Raw genomic sequence first — 18824 nt, 5'->3', positions numbered from 1 at the left:
GGGTATTGAGGTAGCTGTAATGTTCCCCTATGGAGTTTTTACATCTATCACCACCTGAAACAGGCACCAGTGAGGTTTTGCAAAGGAGGCTTCACAATTTTCCTGTATAACTCTAAGGGGCATAAGAATGGTGTGTCATAACTGTAGGATCATCTGCCCTACTAAACAACACAGATTTTATGTTTGGGAAAGGGGCCCTTGTAGAGCCAGATTCCCCCTTCCTACATTAATTGGAGCGACATGAGACAGGAAAGAAATGAAAAATGTCACTGGTCATCAAAAAGGTTATTAATAGTGGGCCTACAGACCACACCGTAAACCACATACAAGGGGCTGAGGGCCTACATATCACCCAATAAACTTAATATGAGGATGGGGTCTACATATCGTTTCACAGTTTCGGTCACAAGTGCAGAATTTACAGGTTAGATTTTCAGGATTAAAATGTTTGAAGATGTTGGGAAGCACTGCAAAGCTAGGGTATATGGATACCTGGATTCACCAGTTGATTATTCAACACACAATATTAGAGAATTAAATACACAATACTTAAGCTTAAAATTAAATATTTTACTATAAATATGTATTAAAACATGTATTAAACAATACACTGTTATATGCCAAACAGAGATAAACCAAATCCAAAAGTTGTGGCCACAACTCTATGTATAATATCGCTAACCTCCGTTACTGGAAGTTCCAATATAGTTTATAATTATCCAATGTTGAACCAGACTTACATCTATATTTGCTCCTGGGTCTGAAGGGAAAGTTTTTTTCTGTCAATGCCGTCTGAAGCTGAAGCCGTAATCTTAAGTGTTTATTTGCTTGGCTGTTTCCAATGCTTGGTATAAGCGTTTCCAACTTCGCAGCTACTCCCTTCCACCTAGTATGTGGTTTAACATGCCAAAAAGTCCTTACGGATCATCTACCTACCTAGGGTAGATGATCTGCAAGGACTTTTTGGCATGTTAATCTGATAAAGTGAACGTTCACCAACAATCAACTTGATATCAATTGGATATCGTTACAAGTATCCAAGAATTAATCATCGCTACACGGTTTCCCCGATTGGTCATTCGGTATCACGTGACTAGGAGGCACAAGTGATCGGGGTGGACGGAGTAGACGCAAAGTTGGAAACATTAAGAATAAGCGTTGGAAACAGCCAAGCAAACAAACACTTGAGATTACGTCTCAGCAGGTACTTTAGATGGCGTTGACAAAAAAAACCTCTCCCTTCAGACCCAGAAGCAAATATAAGGACAATTTGAGGTCCGGTAAGAGTTTCCAGGTAAGCCCGGTTTAACATTGGATAATTATAAAAATTATATGTGAAGTTCTCATAATGGAGAACATTGGATATAATTATAAACTATATTGGAACTTCCAGTAAGGGAAATTAGCGATAATATATAGAGTTTAGTACAACACGAGTTTGCATTGCTGTCAACTTGTAATACTTTGAATTGTAGAATCCTGTGTGTCTGGCGTGACATTATAGAAGAGCTGCCTGTCGATTTGGTGTTACCTGCATTTTTGGAGATTGGATATTGGTTTTCTATCATTACAGCTATAGGAGAGACTCTGATATACCATTGGACTGAGTCCCTATACCATTATCTTGTTAATTATTTTACAATTATTTTATGTTTATTATTTTATGGTTGTGATTATACATCTTCAGTCCAGTCTTGGGATTTAGGTGGTGGGCTGAGGAATTGATATATTGTGATTTATTGACACATATTTATGTGATCTAGTGGGTTCTAATTATACTCACTTATTCTATACCATCCCCACTCCTATTGGTTAGGCGCCTCTTATAGATATAATCCAGGACCCATTGTGCTTGACCCTGATATATCTTTTATCTATAACTTTTGGATTTGGTTTATCTCTGTTTGGCATATAACAGTATCATTTTAATACATGTTTTAATACATATTAATAGTAAAATATTTCATTTTAAGCTTAAGTATTGTGTATTTTAATCTCTAATATTGTGTGTTGAATAATCAACTGGTGAATCCAGGTATCCATATACCCTAGCTTTGCAGCGCTTCCCAGCATCTTCAAACATTTAAGACATACACCCTCTGTTAATGGGAGATAGACAGTATTAAGGGATAGCTATAGGGTTAGCTTAGTGATCACTCTAACAAACATTTTTTGTGTGTTTAGATTTTCAGGATTACCTTGGGTGAGAGCAGATTAATAACCATGTTTATTTCACCTGTGCTCTAGTTCAAATATCCTGAAAATATGGCCTGTTAGTTCCAGTCCTCATGGCACACTGAGAAACACTGCCTTAGTTAAAATCCAACTTGGCACTTAGCAACAGATGGAGAGGATCTATTTCACTTATTACCACCTCCCATTTTTTTTTAATACAGCACCAAAAAAACTTTGTAAATGTTTTTAAAATACAAAACAATTAAATTAGTTGTTTTTGGTTATTATTATTATTTAGTTATAATTTTACGTTTAAATATCTACTCATGCTCCTTAAAAATGATTTGCTCACTTCCTGATTATCTTCCTTAAAAGGACCACTAAATGCAGTAGTATTGCCTAATAAACAAATGAATAACCAAAAAAAAAAAAAAAAATTTATGCTTACCTGATAAATTTATTTATTTCTGGATATGGAGAGTCCACAACGTCATTCAATTACTAGTGGGAATATCACTCCTGGCCAGCAGGAGGCGGCAAAGAGCACCACAGCAAAGCTGAGGTTAAGACAAAAATAACTGTCCTAATAAAGGGTGGGGTCGTGGACTCTCCATATCCGGAAAGAAAGAAATTTATCAGGTAAGCATACATTTTGTTTTCTTTCCTAAGATATGGAGAGTCCACAACGTCATTCAATTACTAGTGGGAACCAATACCCAAGCTAGAGGACACAGAATTAATAGGGATGGAGAACAAGACAGGCAAACCTAAACAAAAGGCACCACCGCTTGAAGAACCTTACTCCCAAAAGAGGCCTCAGACAAGGCAAAATGATCACATTTGTAAAAAATTGTAAAAAGTATGCAGAGAAGACCAAGTTGCAGCCTTGCAAATCTGTTTCACAGAAGCTTCATTTTTAAAAGCCCAAGGAGACAGCCCTAGTGGAATGAGCTGTAATTCTCTCAGGAGGCTGTTGTCCAAGCAGTCTCATAAGCAAAACAAATTATACTTCTCAACCAGAACAGAAGTAGCAGTAGCCTTTTGACCCTTACACTTTCCAGAGAAACAAACAGGGCAGAAAACTGGCAAAAATCCTTAGTCGCCTGTAGCTAGAATTTTAGAGTATGCATAACATCCAAGTTGTGCAATAGACGTTCTTTATGAGAAGAAGGATTGAGACAGAGAGAAGGAACAACAATTTCCTGATTAATATTTCTATCCGAAACCACTTTAGGAAGAAACCCCAATTTAGTATGAAGAACCGCCCTACCCGCATGAAAGATAAGGTAAGGCGAATAACACTGCAAAGCCAAGAGTTCCAAAACTCTCGGAGCAGAAGAGATAGCAATAAGAAACAAAACCTTCCAAGATAGCAACTTAATATCTATGGAATGCATTGGCTCAAAAGGAGCCTGCTGCAAAACTTTAAGAACAAGGTTAAGGCTCCAAGGAGGAGCAATAGGTTTAAACACAGGCCTGATTCTGACCAGGGCCTGACAAAAAGATTGAACATCTGGCACATCCGCCAGATGCTTGTGTAACAAAATAAATAATGCAGAAATCTGACCTTTCAAAGAACTGACTGACAACCCTTTCTCCAGACCTTCCTGGAGAAAAGACAAAATTCTAGGAATCCTGACCCTACTCCAAGAGTAGCCCTTAGAATCACACCAATAAAGGTGTTTACACCATACCTTATGGTAAATTTTTCGAGTAACAGGCTTGCGAGCCTGGATCATGGTCTCAAATCCATGCTTAGACAGAACTAAGCATGCAATCTCCAAGCAGTCAGCTTCAGAGAATTGAGATATGGATGGAGGAATGGACCCTGAGTTAGAAGGTCCTTCATCAGAGGCAATCTTCAAGGTGGCCGAGATGACATCTTCACTCGGTCTACATACCAGATCCTGCGAGGCTATGCAGGAGCTATTAGAATTACCAATGCTCTCTCCTGTTTGATACGAGCAATAACTCGTGGAAGGAGCGCAAACAGAGGAAACAGGTATGCTAGACCAAAATCCCAAGGAACCGTCAGAGCATCTATCAGAGCGGCATGAGGATCTCTTGACCTTGAACCGTACCTTGGAAGCTTGGCATTCTGCCGAGACGCCATCAGATCCAACTCCGGCACCCCCCATTTGATGGTAATCTGGAGAACACCTCCGGATGGAGAGCCCACTCCCTGGGATGAAATGTCTGTCTGCTCAGGAAATTCACTTTCCAGTTGTTCACTCCAGGAATGTGGATGGCAGATAAACAACAATTGTGAGCTTCCGCCCACTGAATAATCCGTGACACCTCCTTCATGGATAAGGAATTCTGAGTTACTCCCTGGTGGTTAATGTAAGCAATTGAGGTGATGTTGTCTGACTGAAACCTGATAAACCGACAATAGACAATAGAGGGCAAGCCATCAGAGCATTGTAAATCGCTCTAAATTCCAAGATGTTTATGGGGAGAGCAGACTCCTCCCGAATCCATAGTCCTTGCGCCTTTAACGAGTACCAGACCTACCTAGCAGGCTGGCGTCCTTGATCACAATCACTCCAGAAGCATGTGTCCTGAGACAGATGGTCCTGAGAAAGCCACCACAGGAGAGAGTCTCTTGACGACTGGTCTAGATCTATCCTCTGAGACAGATCCAAATGGTCTCCGTTCCATTGTCTGAGCATGCATAATTGCAGAGCTCTCAAATGGAATGATGTCCATGGAAGCGACCATCAGACCAATTACCTCTATACATTAAGCCACTGATGGCCAAACAGTAGATTGTAGAGAGAGGCAAGAGGAGAGAATTCTGGATTTTCTGACCTCCGTCAGAAATTTTTTCATAGATAGGGAATCTATTATAGTCCCTAAGAAAACCACCCTTGTAGCTGCAACAAGGGAACTCATTTCCAGATTCACTTTCCAACCGTGGGAAAGTAGAAAAGACAACAAGATATCTGTATGAGAGTTTGCTTGTTGAAAAGATGGCGCCTGAACCAATATTTTGTCCAGCAATGGCGCCACTGCAATTCCCCGGGGCCTGATCACTGCCAAGAGAGCCCCCAGAACCTTTGAGAAAATTCTGGGATCTGTGGCAAGGCCAAACGGAAGAGCCACAAACTGAAAGTGTTTGTCTAGAAAGGCGATTCTCAGTAATTTGTGATGATCCCTGTGGATGGGAACATGAAGATACGCATCCTTCAGGTCTATGGTCGTCATGAACTAACCCTCTTGGACCAAAGGAAGAATGGAACGAATGGTTTCCATTTTGAAGGAGAAACTTGTTGAGGCACTTAAGGTCTAAAATGGGTCAAAAAGTTCCCTCTTTTTTGGCAGCAAGAATAGATTTGAAAAGAACCCTAGACCATGTTCCTTTACTGGAACTGGGACAATCAGTCCCAGGGTGGAAAGGTCCTGAACGCAGTTCAAGAATGCCTCTCTTTTTACCTGGTCTGCAGATAATCTTGAGACGTGGAATCTGCCCCTGGGAGGAAAAGTTTTGAATTCTATTTTGTAACCCTGAGATACTATGTCCACAGCCCAAGGATCTGGGACATCTCGTCTCCACGCTTGACAAAACAGGTAAAGTCTGCCCTCCACTTGATCCGATCCCGGACCAGGGGCCGACCCTTTATGCTGACTTAGACTCAGCTAGGGTTTATTTAATTGCTTCCCCTTATTCCAAGACTGTTTGGGCTTCCAAGAAGACTTGGACTGCTCCTGCTTGGAAGAGGGAGAGGAAGACTTTTGACCTTTGAAGTTAAGAAAGGAACGAAAATTACTTTGATGTCCTTTGAGTCTGTTCTTATTGTCTTTGGTAGAAAAGACCCTTTTCCACCTTTAATATCAGGACTAAGAGGTAACAGCAGCTGACCAAGATTTTAGCCACAATGTACTGCGGGCTAGGACAGTGAAGCCAGACATCTTGGCTCAGTGTCTAATAACTTGCATGTTAGCATCAGAAATAAAGGAATCGGCTAGTTTGAGAGCCTTAATCCTATCTTGTATCTCCTTCAATGGAGTCTGTACTAAAATTGATTCAGACAAGGCGTTGCACCAATAAGATGCCACACTTGCTACTGTGGCAATACAAACTGCAGGTTGCCATTGAAGACCTTGAACATACATCTTCAAATAAGCTTCCAGCTTTTTGTCTATTGGATCCTAAAAGGAGCAGCTATCCTCTATAGGGATCGTAGTTCTCTTAACCAGAGTAGAAATAGCCTCTTCTACGTTAGGCACTGAGCGCCAAAAATCTTTAATGGAGTTAGCAACAGGAAACATCTTTTTAAATACGGGAGACGGGGAGAAAGGAATCCCTAGCTTCTCCCATTCCTGTAAAATAATCTCCGTCACACGGTCTGGGACAGGAACAACTTCCACAGAGGAAGGAACATCATAGTATTAAGTTTACTAGACATCTTAGGGTTGACAACAACAGAAGTATTGGAGTCGTCAAAAGTAGCCAATACCTCCTTTAACAGTACATGAAGGTGTTCATCTGATACTGAAGAAGTAAACTTCAGATTTAAGCTTGAAGGAATAATACTGTCCGAATCTGAGATTTCACCCTCAGAGGCTACTGACGTATCCTCCTCATCAGACTTATGAGGTAGGAAAACCTGCGTAGCAGTAGGTGAAACAGAAACTTTGTCTAATGTCTAATTTTCCTCTTGCATTTTCCCAGCATAGGAAAAGCAGAAAATGCCGCAGATACCGCAGAAGATACCTGTGCAGCAAAATCTGCAGGCAAATAAACTCCTCCAGGAGACTGAGAGGAACTGCAGGGCACTGTATGTGACACAATAGAGACTTGAGACATTTGAAGAGAAAGCTGTGGCATTGCCTGAACAGCATCATCCTGAGAGACATTGGGCTCAGCGGGCAACAATTTATCTTTAAACTGAAGTGTTCTAGCTAAGCATGCAGCATAGATTTGCATAGGCAAAACAATTTGTGCCAAAAACACAGAGTCTTGGTCCATGTCCATAATACTAAATAAAAAAATCCCCAAATTGTAGAAATTTGTTAAATACACTGTCACTTTAAGAGTTTTTAATACCACAGCCGCTTAACGTTATGCAAAAATTCTTTAAAATAATAAACCAATCAGGCTGCCTATAACACCGGAGCTAAATTTACACAAACGCTCAAGCAGTCTGTAAGTTAGCCTGTTCTAGCTAAGCAAGCAAAGAAAACCAACTGCCATACCTAAATCCCTGTATAAAACATAAGCCACAGACACATACTAATAAAGTATTTCAACAAAATTAGCCCAGAGGAAAAACGTCCCAATAAAGGGAAGATTAACCCCTAGTCTCAACATACATAATGTGCCTGCCCACTGACAAAGAAAATTCTGTATAAAGGATTTTAAAAATTTCCCCATTTACTGCATATGACATATTCTTCTGAAGTGCAAGTCTCCCAAACCAAGAAGATAACCTAGAACAGTGTTTTTCAACCAGTGTGCCGTGGCACACTAGTGTGCCGTGAGAGATCCTCAGGTGTGCCACGGCAGACTGACAACAGTGTGACATATTTTTTAAACTTTGCTTGTTTTTTACTCCCAGTGAAGGGGTAGTTTGTAAGAGGCATGGCATAACAGCACAATACATACAGTATGTGTGTGTTTGTGTGTATGTGTATATATATATGCTGTATTAGGCTACAATGTGTGATTTTTCAAAAAAAATTGGGATGGTGGTGTGCCACAGGCTTTTTTAATGTAAAAAAGTGTGCCACGGCAAAAAAAAAGGTTAAAAATCACTGACCAAGAAGATAAAAGCACTTACCTGCAGTCTAGCTGTCTGGCAGGAAGACAGCTCACACGGCGTGAAAGGACACAAACTCCTTACAGAGACCTGTAGAAAAAGAAAGAGCAGAGTAACCAACTCTGGCTTTCTGTACCATGGGCAGCAATGTGTAAGGAAACAAAGCAAGGACAACTTCCTAACTGCTTAAAAGCCACCACTACTCTACTGAAAGATTGACCTGGACTCAGTTAAACCCAAATCCTTCCTTGCAGGGAAAAGTACCCGAATTTATTTCTTCAGATACCAAAATTCACCTCCTCCATTGACAGAGGAAAAGAAATTGACTGGGGATTATGGGTAGGGGAGTGACACTTAACAGCTTTGCTTTGGTGCTCTTTGCCTCCTCCTGCTGGCCAGGAGTGATATTCCCACTAGTAATTGAATGATGTGGACTCTCCATATCTTAGGAAAGAAAATAAACAATGCAAAAGCAGTCTGAATTTCAAATGAGAAGTAGATTTCCAAATGAATCGCATGACAGCCAACAGCCAATCACAAAATGCAAATACGTATATCCTGGGAATTCTTGCACATGCTCAGTTGGAGCTGGTGCCTCAGCAAGAGTGAATATAAAAAGGATTGTCAACATTTTGATAATGGAAGTGTATTGTAAAGTTGTTTAAAATTGTGTGCTATGATCAGTAAAAGTTTAATTTTGACTTTAGTGTTCCTTTAAAAGTTTTCTGTCGAAAACCAAGTTTTTATGAAAACTCATAGATTGCATTTGTTTTTAAATTTCCTACACAATTCTAAAGAAAAAAAAATATATATTCTCATAACTGTTAGGTAATTATCTCTGAATATGAATAGATATCTTTTTCTAAACAGACGTGTTACTAATAATTTAGGCAGTCAAAAAAAAAAAAGGATTTTGCGGATTGCTGATTGCATCTTGAGTTGTTCATCTCACGCATGTGTGTGGAAGAAGTTTGGGGTGGGAGATTTTTCTATAAATCTTAAGGGATCATGCACGCAAGTTCTTGTAGTACTGGTAAAGCAAATTCTGAAGACTGAACGTCACTCTCCAGCTGGTAGGTGGGCTATTACAGCTGCAACCTTCTGGCAACTGTCAAGCCCACTCTTGGTTCAGCAGTAAGTCATGTATTTCATGGCAGGGCCTGGGGTGCCTTTATTCCCTTATTCCCAGGAGGCACACACTTTAATTATCCTCCAAGCAGGTCATGAAGCCCTTCGTGCAAGTGTTGCTGCGTCCCCTTCCCAGATGTCACATCCAATCTAAGATATCACAAAAGCTTTTAATAATGGGACAAGTTCATTCCAGTTCTACAGGGGCCTTGGAAGGAAAACAGGCAGCTAGGCTACCTGAATAAAAACAAAGTAAACCAAGATGCTTTTGTAACAAAAGAAACACAGAATAAGAATCCTATTTTTTTTTCTACTGAATAACTAAATCAGACTCCAATTAGAGGCAACAAAATAAATAAAATGTGTCAAACAGATTTTTACAATGCATGTTTTAAAATTTAAGATGCCTATAATTAATTTCCTTTGCCATTATGTGCCTTACTGCTGCTCATAACAAATTACCAGAAGAATAATGGGAAGCAAAATGTGAATTATTTACAAAGACAGTAGAAACTGAAGTCTCAGCCACAAAGCTCCTCTATCCTCTCTTTATACAGAAAAGGCAGATGTTCTTACTACTATAGGCAAACTCAAGCCTGTTTTCTGTATTTAAAGGGCTGTGGACACCACATTAGAACTACTTACATTTATTTTGAAGTCACAGTTATTATACTCATCTTACCACTAAAGAGATATTTGGTTTTAGACAAAGGCAGTATTAAAGAGACATTAAACAACAAACTTGTATTATGCATATAAAAGAACATTATTTAAATATGTTTAAAACATTTTCTTGTAAGAAAAGAAAATGTATAATCACCAATTGATAAATGTATTTCCGTCATGATGGTAAGAGTTCACAAAACAGCACATGTGGGATTAAACTTCCTGTCAACCAGGAGGCGGCAAAACACTCCGACATTGCAGATTTTTACTCCACCCCATTCTCCTAACATTACAGGTATAAGTATTGCCAAGAAAACGAGGAACGCTATATTTTTAATAAAATAAAACCTGCAAAAAACAGAAAGTACCAAAGCATGGCAAATTAAGAGCAAAACCAGTAACTGCAGCCAGCTGAATACAATAACAAAAAGGGCGGGGGTCATGAACACACCATCATGAAAACAAATCTGGTAAGATTACATTTTTTGTTTTTCCTTCAAATTATGGTGATCTTCCATTATTCATAACATGTAAGATCTAAAACTCAGGCAGTAAAGTCCACAAGACCACCAAAACATTGTGTGAATAATCTAAAGCAGGTACAGCCCACAGAACAAATGCTGAAATGGTCAAACTTAGCAAAAGTAAGCAAACCGTACAGGAAGCTATTTTGCTAATCTGGTCAAGAGAATCATCATTTTAAAAGCCGAGAGAGGGAGGAAAAACTTAGCTGAAAAACGGTGAGCAAAGAGAGAATTTTCCAGGTCAAGGGTCTAGGTCATAGTTTCAAAAGGAGCCTGAAGCACCCTCAAGACCAAATAGAGACTTAAAGTGATGGTAAATTCCATGTAGCCAAAAGCTGTAACTATAATATAAAAGTGTTCTAACTATAATATTAATTTTCGTCTAATCATGTAAATCTAAAATAACTTACAAATGCAGTTTTTACATGAAGCTCTTATGCGAGCCCCCTCCTGCAATTGTGGGTCGAATTACAGGTTAATATGGATCAGGGCACAAACAATCTTGGTGAAAACACAGTTCTAGGAATCTGAAAAGACTTCCAATGAAAATCCTAGTAGCAGACCAAGCCAAATAAGTCTTCCAGATCTTATACACCTGGTAACAGGCTGCATCGCTTGATAAAGGAGTCAATAACGTTGAACATGAATGACTGAGATCATTCTTTGATGGTACTCCGCCCACCTCATGATGTAAAATACCTCTATCATTGCCAAAGAACTGTGTGTTACTCTGTGATTTTTAACATAACTCACTGCTGTGAGATAATGAGATTTTAACAAAATTATTGGTTCTTGCATGGAACTAGGTCAACTCTTTAAGATCCCTAGGTGTTCTAGAGTACTGACTGGTCTCTCTCTGGCTCTCTCGTTTTTAAAACAAACAATTTAACATCCTTTTAAATTGTTTCAATGCAAATAACTACTTTCATTATGCATTTTTCCCTGATCACATGACTTATCTATTGAGTTGCATTTAGTACTGTGTCGTGACAAATCTTAAATAACTCCTCGGGCGTGGACACAGTGTTATCTATATGGTCCACATGAACTATCAGTCTCTTGTTGTGAAAAGCAATTAAAAAAGCATGTTACAAGAGGCGGCCTTCAAGGGTTAAGAAATTAGCAGATGAGTCTACCTAGGTTTAGTTTCAACTAAGAATAAATACCAAGATAACAATGCAAATTTGATGATAAAAGTAAATTGGAAAGTTGATTAAAATTACAAGTCCTATCTGAATAATTAAAGTTTAATTTTGACCAGACTCCCCCTTTAAGTCTACTGACAACACGGCTAATCACAATCATAATGTAAGAATACGTTGCATTGTTTTGCAGTTGCTATCAGTTAAAGCCAAGTCGACATAAGTCACTGCTGTAAGATAATTGGATTTTAACCAAATTAATGGTTCTTGCATGAAACTGTATCAACTCTTGAAGATCCCTAGGTGTTCAAGAATACTGACTGGTCTCTCTCTCGTTTTTAAAACAAACAATTTAACATCCTTTTCAATAGCCAAATTGCACCCACCATTTGCCTTATTTGGAGAAGTCAATTCGAGCTTAAAGGGACATTCCAGTCAAAATCTTAATGCACATAGATTAATTACATCTTTGAATACAAACATATTTGCAATATACAAGTATAAGCAAAAAAAAAAAAAATCTAGTAAAGGCCATCACTGTTTTAGTGTTTACATTTTCCTCTGCATGTGCATGTGAATCATAGCTAGATATTGTCACTGCACACACATTTTAAATAATGTAGCTGCTCAGATCATCACTGGGGCTTGTATAATGTCAGCAATTAACAAATTGAGGCATTACAAGATGGTACAAGCACCTTAGGCTCTCTGAGGAAGTGCTGTGCTTAAAATGCTGGTGCGCTGTACATATCTAAATAAACGTTTAAAACAGCTATAGCTTTAATTAGAAGTATGTTTGCTAATGCATGTATATTACAAAATTACTTCTGTTTAATATCAAAATGCACCCATGCATTTAAGTCTACAGACAACAAGGCTAATCACAATCATAATGTAAGAATCAGTTGCATTGTTTTGCAGTTGCTATCAGTTAAAGTCAATTAGGGAAAGATATCCTCTATTTTCAACGCTTAATTACATGAAAAGGGAACAAAATGGATAATGAAAGTAGTTATTTGCATTGAAACAACTTTGCAATATAAACAATTTATAAGGTGTATACTGTCCCTTTAAATTGAAATAGAACAGCCAAGCAGTACTAATGACAGTACAGATCTGCATTTTGTTTTAAAATGTAATTGCAGCTTAACAAATTGTTGCACCAAGGAGCTAATCCAGGAAAGATTTGGCTGTGCTCTGCCTTCCTGGGACCACACAGATATACACAAAGACTTTCATGAAGAGCGAAGTGCCACGTGTGTGAAAGAGATTTCAGTTAATTCTATGCAAAGCATTTTCCAAGAAGAAATGTCACATCAGCTAAGTGTTTCACTAACCAAATTAGACAGATTTCTGGAGCAGAAGAAACTCAATCACAAGCAACATTCACAAATATGTACCCATGCTCCCTGTACCCAGTTACTCTGCCTGATAAATATTAATGTAAAACTCCCCCTTGAAGCCAATTTTTAACAGACAAATCTCATACATTATTTTTTTACCATGTAATTCTTTCAGAAGTAAAATAAAAAGTATTACAGTTTACAACCAATTGGTTACTGCAGCCAAAACAGTAGAATCGGCTACACATGTGCTTGTCCATATCTTTAAATTCGTAACCAATTACAAAGCTTAAAAAGGGATATTTTTTCCCTTATTGAGTTGAAGGCATTTGAAAGAAGGCACACAAATAAAAAATAAATAAAAAAATTACCCACTTAAAGTGTCCTTCCTTCTTTTAAAAAGATCAAAAGGCACCTTTGTCTACAGCACTTTCTAATGCCCTCCAATAGCATGTGCCTGTTGCATTACAATGTATTAGCTCTGTTTTCCTTACAAACATAGTAAACAAAAATAAAAACACCCTATTTGATGGAAACTTATTTTTTTAAATACAAAAGTACCCGGAGTATTGAATAAGTGCAAATAGACCAACTAACCCCAGGCTATGCTGGAGAACATTCAGGCAAAAAAAATTAAAAAAATTCAATGATAGAATTCAATGAATTTTCAAGAATTTATTACACTAGTAAGTTTAGGTTTCCCTAGAGACTTGTGTACATTTAAGCAATGAGAAAAGTCAGTCAAGTCTAAAAAAAACTTTCATGATTCAGATAGGGCAGGTCATTTTAAACAACTTTTCATTTTACTTTTATCACCAATTTTGCTTTGTTCTCTTTGTCAGTGTTAATTTTGACGGCAAATTTCAATTTAGTCTTAGTTTTAGTCTTTTGACTAAAATGCCATTTTAGTTTTAGTCATATTTTAGTCATCTGAATTGTTTTAGTTTTAGTCTAGTTTTAGTCGACTGAATTTTCAGTAGATTTTAGTCGACTAAATCCCAGTAGATTTTAGTCAACTAAAATCTAAGGGGTTTAGTTAAAGTGTAATGCGTTATTTAAGCATTTTATTATTATTATTATTATTATTATCATTATCAGGTATTTGTAGACAGATTCCGCAGCGCATTTCTCTATCATTTGCAAATTGATTACATACTCCAGGAGTAAACATAATACCTGTTAATATTTATGGTATTAAGGTTTAAACATGCAATATAGACACAGATTTAGCCGTTGTGATATGTAACATCTTTATTAAACTTACAATTAAATAAAACCAAGTTTCATAAAAAAACAGAAGTGAAACTTTAAAATATAAAAAAAAAAACCCTGTAAACTGTTTTGGCTAAATTGAACATATTACCCAATATAAAACCTTTAACAGTTCTCTGTTAATAATTAAAACAAGTATCAAGTAACTCAACACAACAAAAAGTTTCTGCAGATAGCACAGGCACAGCATAACTTAAACCCATACTTGTGGGTTATGCTTATCTCTATAGGAAGAATCAATTGATTGTTCACAGATTCGAAAAAGTTTCGGCAACGATATTAACACTGCTCTAGAACTTCCAAACTCATTATATACTCCTGGAGTAAAGGTTTATTAACCTGTTTTTATTTATGGTATTAAGGTTTGAACATGCAATACAGATTTAAAAGATTTAACTGTTGTGGTATATAACATGTCTTTATTTATCTTAAAATTTAATAAAATTAAGTTTCGTAAATTTTACAAAAGAGCAGTAATTAGATATGGATTAATTATAACAACTTGCATAAAATGTTTTTGTCAGCAAATTTTGATTTAGTTTTAGTCATAGTCTTTTGACTAAAATGTCATTTTGATTTAGTTTTAGTCATAGTCTTTTGACTAAAATGTCGTTTTAGTTTTAGTCGTATTTTAGTCATCAGAATTTCTTTAGTTTTATAGTCATTTTAGTCTAGTTTTAGTCGACGAAATTAACACTGCTCTTTGTATTCTTAGTTGAAAGCTAAACCTAGGTAGGCTGATATGCTAATTTCTTAGACCTTGAAGGCCACATCTTATCTAATTGCATTTTGACAGTTTTTCACCACTATAGGGCGTTACTTCATTTGTGTCATATAGATAACACTGTGCTCACGCACGTGGGTTTACCTAGGAGTCAGCACTGATTGGCTAAAATGCAAGTCTGTTAAAAGAACTGAAATTAGGGGGCAGTCTGCAGAGGCTTAGATACAAGGTAATCACAGAGGTAAAAAACATATTTTATGTAAGAACTTACCTGATAAATTAATTTCTTTCATATTGGCAAGAGTCCATGAGCTAGTGACGTGTGGGATATACAATCCTACCAGGAGGGGCAAAGTTTCCCAAACCTCAAAATACCTATAAATACAACCCTCACCACACCCACAATTCAGTTTAACGAATAGCCAAGTAGTGGGGTGATAAAGAAAGAAGTAAAAAGCATCAACAAAGGAATTTGGAAATTATTGTGCTTTATACAAAAAATCATAGCCACCATAAAAAGGGTGGGTCTCATGGACTCTTGCCAATATGAAAGAAATTAATTTATCAGGTAAGTTCTTACATAAATTATGTTTTCTTTCATGTAATTGGCAAGAGTCCATGAGCTAGTGACGTATGGGATAGCAATACCCAAGATGTGTAACTCCACGCAAGAGTCACTAGAGAGGGAGGGATAAAAAAAATAAAAAAAAGCAGCCATTTTCCGCTGAAAAAAAAATTAATCCACAACCCAAATCATAAGTTTAATCTCATAATTGAAAAGAAAAAACTTAAATTAGAAGCAGAAGAATCAAACTGAAACAGCTGCCTGAAGAACTTTTCTACCAAAAAGAAGCAAATACATCAAAATGATAGAATTTAGTAAAAGTATGCAAAGAAGACCAAGTTGCTGCTTTGCAACTCTGATCAACTGAAGCTTCATTCTTAAAAGCCCAGGAAGTGGAAACTGATCTAGTAGAATGAGCTATAATTCTCTGAGGCGGGGCTTGACCCGACTCCAAATAAGCTTGATGAATCAAAAGCTTTAACCATGATGACAAAGAAACGGCAGAAGCCTTCTGACCTTTCCTGGAACCAGAAAAGATAACAAATAGACTAAAAGTCTTCCTGAAATCTTTAGTAGTTTCAACATAATATTTCAGAGCTCTCACCACATCCAAAGAATGTAAAGATATCTCCAAAGAATTCTTAGGATTAGGAGACAAAGAAGGGACAACAATTTCTCTACTAATGTTGTTAGAATTTACAACCTTAGGTAAGAATTTAAATGAAGTCTGCAAAACTGCCTTATCCTGATGAAAAATTAGGAGATTCACAAGAGAGAGCAGATAGATAATTCAGAAACTCTTCAAGCAGAAGAGATGACCAAAAGGAACAACACTTTCCAAGAAAATAGTTTAATGTCCAAAGAATGCATAGGCTCAAATGGAGGAGCCTGTAAAGCCTTCAAAACCAAATTAAGACTCCAAGGAGGAGAGATTGATTTAATGACAGGCTTGATACGAACCAAAGCCTGAACAAAACAGTGAATATCAGGAAGTTTAGCAATTTTTCTGTGGAATAAAACAGAACGAGCAGAGATTTGTCCTTTCAAGGAACTTGCAGACAAACCTTTATCCAAACCATCCTGAAGAAACTGTAAAATTCTAGGAATTCTAAAAGAATGCCAAGAAAATTTATGAGAACACCATGAAATGTAAGTCTTCCAAACCCGATAATAAATCTTTCTAGAAACAGATTTACGAGCCTATAACATAGTATTAATCACTGATTCAGAGAAACCTCTATGACTAAGCATTAAACGTTCAATTTCCATACCTTCAAATTTAATGATGTGAGATCCTGATGGAAAAACGGGCCTTGAGATAGAAGGTCTGGCATTAAGGGAAGTGGCCAAGGTTGGCAATTGGACATCCAAACAAGATCCGCATACCAAAACCTGTGAGGCCATGCTGGAGCCACCAGCAGCACAAACGATTGCTCCATGATGATTTTCAAGATCACTCTTGGAAGAAGAACTAGAGGCGGGAAAATATAAGCAGGTTGATAACACCAAGGAAGTGTCAATGCATCCACTGCTTCCGCCTGAGGATCCCTGAACCTGGACAGGTACCTGGGAAGTTTCTTGTTTAGATGAGATGCCATCAGATCTATTTCTGGAAGCCCCCACATCTGAACAATTTGAGAAAACACATCTGGGTGGAGAGACCATTCTCCCTGATGTAAAGTCTGACGACTGAGATAATCCGCTTCCCAATTGTCTAATTTCTGCGGTTCATATCCCAGGTATAGACAAGAGCTGGATTCCGCCCAAACAAGTATCCGGGATACTTCTTTCATAGCTTGAGGACTGTGAGTCCCACCCTGATGATTGACATATGCCACAGTTGTAATATTGTCTGTCTGAAAACAAATGAACGGTTCTCTCTTCAACAGAGGCCAAAACTGAAGAGCCCTGAGAATCGCACGGAGTTCAAAAATATTGATTGGTAATCTCGCCTCTTGAGATTTCCAAACTCCTTGTGCTGTCAGAGATCCCCAAACAGCTCCCCAACCTGAAAGACTCGCATCTGTTGTGATCACAGTCCAGGTTGGATGAGTGAAAGAGGCCCCTAGAATTATACGATGGTGATCTAACCACCAAGTCAGAGAAAGTTGAACATTGGGATTTAAGAATATCAATTGTGATATCCTTGTATAATCCCTGCACCATTGGTTCAGCATACAAAGCTGGAGAGGTCTCATATGAAAACGAGCAAAGGGGATCGCGTCCGATGCTCCAGTCATAAGACCTAAAACTTCCATGCACATAGCTACTGAAGGGAATGACTGAGACTGAAGGTTCCGACAGGCTGCAACCAATTTTAAACGTCTCGTCTGTTAGAGACACAGTCATGGACACTGACTTTATCTGGAAACCTAAAAAGGTTACCCTTGTCTGAGGAATCAAAGAACTTTTTGGTAAATTGATCCTCCAACCATGTCTTTGAAGAAACAACACTAGTTGATTCACGTGAGATTCTGCAGAACCTAAAGACTGAGCGAGTACCAAGATATCGTCTAAATAAGGAAACACCGCAATACCCCGCTCTCTGATTACAGAGAGTAGGGCACTGAGAACATTTGAAAAGATTCTTGGAGCTGCTGTTAGGCCAAAAGGAAGAGCAACAAATTGGTAATGCTTGCCTAGAAAAGAGAATCTCAGGAACTGATAGTGATCTGGATGAATCAGAATATGAAGATATGCATCCTGTAAGTCGATTGTGGACATATAATGCCCTTGCTGAACAAAAGGCAGAATAGTCCTTATAGTCACCATTTTGAAAGTCGGTACTCTTACATATTGATTCAAAATCTTTAGATCCAGAACTGGTCTGAATGAATTTTCTTTCTTTGGGACAATGAATAGATTTGAATAAAACCCCAGACCCTGTTCCTGAAACGAAACTGGCATGATTACCCCTGATAACTCCAGGTCTGAAACACACTTCAGAAACGCCTGAGCCTTTCCTGGGTTCGCTGGAATGCGTGAGAGAGAAAATCTTCTAACAGGCGGTCTTACTCTGAAACCTATTCTGTACCCCTGAGAGACAATACTCTGAATCCAATGATTTTGGACTGAATTGATCCAAACATCTTTGAAAAATTTTAATCTGCCCCCTACCAGCTGAGCTGGAATGAGGACCGCACCCTCATGCGGACTTGGGGGCTGGCTTTGATCTTTTAAATGGCTTAAATTTATTCCAATTTGAGGAAGGCTTCCAATTGGAAACAGATTCCTTTGGGGAAGGATTAGATTTCTGTTCCTTATTATGTCTAAAGGAACGAAAATGGTTAGAAGCTTTAGATTTACCGTTAGTTTTTTTTATCCTGAGGCAAAAAGACTCCCTCTTCCCCCCAGTGACAGTTGAAATGATTGAATCCAACTGAGAACCAAATAATTTATTACCTTGGAAAGAAAGAGATAGCAATCTGGACTTAGAAGTCATATCAGCATTCCAAGATATAGCTAAAGACATATATCTAACATCAATTTTGATGATATCAAAAATGGCATCACAATTGAAATT

The 18824-nt window shown here is 37.9% G+C and overlaps 1 protein-coding gene across 2 annotated transcripts in view; it reads right to left on the bottom strand.

Moving 5' to 3' along the window:
- Window positions 1-18824, bottom strand: part of CNOT10 (CCR4-NOT transcription complex subunit 10) — a 359909-nt gene that overhangs the window by 86729 nt on the left and 254356 nt on the right. The window lies entirely within an intron of this gene.

Source organism: Bombina bombina, chromosome 5 (genome assembly GCF_027579735.1).
Source record: "Bombina bombina isolate aBomBom1 chromosome 5, aBomBom1.pri, whole genome shotgun sequence".
Lineage (NCBI taxonomy): Eukaryota > Metazoa > Chordata > Amphibia > Anura > Bombinatoridae > Bombina > Bombina bombina.
The sequence above is the reverse complement of the archived record's forward strand: the minus strand, read 5'-3'. Positions and strand labels throughout refer to the sequence as shown.